Source organism: Lasioglossum baleicum, unplaced genomic scaffold (genome assembly GCF_051020765.1).
Source record: "Lasioglossum baleicum unplaced genomic scaffold, iyLasBale1 scaffold0376, whole genome shotgun sequence".
Classification (NCBI taxonomy): domain Eukaryota; kingdom Metazoa; phylum Arthropoda; class Insecta; order Hymenoptera; family Halictidae; genus Lasioglossum; species Lasioglossum baleicum.
Genome location: NW_027469436.1, coordinates 45,001 through 47,500, shown reverse-complemented (window position 1 = coordinate 47,500; position 2,500 = coordinate 45,001). Strand labels below are relative to the sequence as shown.

The following is a 2,500-nucleotide window of genomic DNA, read 5'->3' as shown; positions in this document are numbered from 1 at the left end:
ATAAATAAATCTTTCATGGGGAGGTTGATACTCGGTCCCCCTCCGAGTATTGGTAGACCTGAGGTAGACGCCACTCTACCCCATAGGTCTCCATATAGGCTTTCAATTTCAGCCTTATCAGGGAGCTTAGGTCGCTCCCTTGCCTCAATCAACCTCCCATCAATGGCCATATCGACCAATTTGCCGGGGCATTTTTTGTACAGCTCCTGGTACCGAGCGTAGGAGAAGGCTTTCCGGCGGGTGTGTGCGCTTATTCGTTTATAAGGGGCTCTTTCTTTTCCCCTTCTTGTTCTGCGGCTGTTAGCCTCTGAGCCCTGACCGGAAAGCTCTTCTTCTGTGCCTTCTTTAATCAGGTGGGTGTAAATGTTTACCCACCGCTCGATATCAGGGGCTGTACCCCCGGGATTTTCGGCCCACTCCTGGATTTCCATGTCCAACTCTTTAAAAATACTATTTTCCTCCATGGAGTAGGCCAATATGTATCTCCTGAGTGACTCTATCCACTGACTATCGTCACTCAGGAGATTTAATGTGGGATTAGGTGTTCTTTCCTCGACCGAATCGAGTATATTGGAGGCCTGTTCAGAGTCCAGCTCCTCTGGAACTTCGTCCTCCTCGGCCGAGTGGGACATTCCCTGGGCGGGCAGAGCCCTTCTTTTATCGCTTATCTGTTTTAGTGTTTTACCGGGCAGATATTCTTTGATTTTTACGTTTGGATGAGGAAGGTGCTTGTATCTTTCGTTAAGATCGATTAACAATGTCACCTCCTCATCCGTCCATATTGTTGCCTTTCTGCCCGGCTTTCCTTTGCTCTGGCTTGTGCTGGCTTCCGACCTTTTTGTGTTTCTTATGTCGGGGTGTCGATGCCTTTCGTGCATCGACAGCCCCCTTCGTGTATCAAATGAGTCCCCACAGGAGTCGCACTTGTGGGCTTTTTCATGTTCAGCACCCCCGCCTTCTAATGCTTTTTTGCATTTCGGGAGGTGACATCTGCAGCCGTGGAGCTTAGTAAAGCCCTTCCGGCATGCAGAGCACCTCCACGTTATTATCATTCTGGGGTGCTGCTTTTCCACGTGCTCGTGAAATTTGGACTCCTGCAGGAACTGAAAGTTAAGTTTTTGTTGCCAGCACAAACCACATTGGATCTGCCCAACCAGGGGCATGTCCACTGTCTGCCTATACTCGTAAACCATTGGAATGCCAGTTTCGTCATCATTGACCCTCCTGTCCCTAGCGGACAAGTCCGCCACGGGGGCTCCAGGGTCGGGGGCCCCCGCGTCCGAGGCTTCATCATCGCTATCCATTTTAACTGCTATTTTGAATTCTTGATCGTATTCCAAACCATAAACCAACTCATTGACCATTAAATTTATCCTGACGTGGGTGCAAACCATCCAGAGGGGTCAGGCCACCCCCCGATTGATGAGCTGTTTATATATTTCCCCCCTGGTCCGCCCATTGCCAGATGTTAGTTGGCATGACTCATTGATAAGCATCACTGGACTCAGGGGGTTGGGCACTTTGTACCCTTGGTATATGAGGGCGGGGGGATAATGAAACCCCTATACCCGCCTCTCTCCTTAGTCTTTCGCTCCTTTGCTCAACAATCAGGGGGCCGTCTGACCCCTAGCTCGGGATGTAAGGGTCGCCACTCCCTTGCAGCGTGCACCTCGCTGCCCTACCTTCCCTAACACCTGGCGACCGCCCGCGTTCCAGTCTAGGACTTCACACTGGGCGTTGCGCCTCATCCAGCTAAGCCGGATGCCTGAAATGCGTAGAATACGCACCGGTACAGGACACTGTAGAGCTATTGGCCAAATTTACCAATGGGAGAAGGGGTTGGCAACGTGACCTTCCTCACTCGAGTCGGTAGACTCTAACGAACACATGGCGTACCACATCTGCCTGGACGTCGTAACGCCAGGACAGACAGCGCACATCCCCATCGACCTGGCTGCAGCATCCCATGGTTGCCCATGGGCGGCCCCAGGTGTAGGCTCAGAGACAACAGCCTCCCGAAAGCCGGTCATGCCGCCATGCGTCGGTTTATTGCCGCGGAAACTCAGTTTCCCACCTCTTCTCTCACCAATAAAAGTGCTCAACTCTACAGCCTATAATACGCAGAGGTAGCTTTTGGCCTCCCTCCAATGGAGGGAGTTTCCAACGGGACCACGAGGAGGTAGCTACGTACTTTAACATGATCTCGAAAGGACTGGTCTCGGATACTAGGCCGGCAAGCCGGCCAGACACCTCAAACGACCGCCTTAAGAGAGTCATAGTTACTCCCGCCGTTTACCCGCGCTTTTTTGAATTTCTTCACGTTGACATTCAGAGCACTGGGCAGAAATCACATTGCGTCAACACCCGTGGGGGCCATCGCAATGCTTTGTTTTAATTAGACAGTCGGATTCCCCTAGTCCGTGCCAGTTCTGAGCTGAGCGTTGAATGGCGGCCGAAGAGAACGACCGAGACGGCTATGCCGCCAACGGAAGCCTCGCAG

At 52.1% G+C, this 2,500-nt stretch overlaps 1 pseudogene; it reads right to left on the bottom strand.

Annotated features, from left to right (window-relative positions):
• Positions 1-2,500, bottom strand: part of LOC143220210 (large subunit ribosomal RNA) — a 9,072-nt pseudogene that overhangs the window by 4,044 nt on the left and 2,528 nt on the right.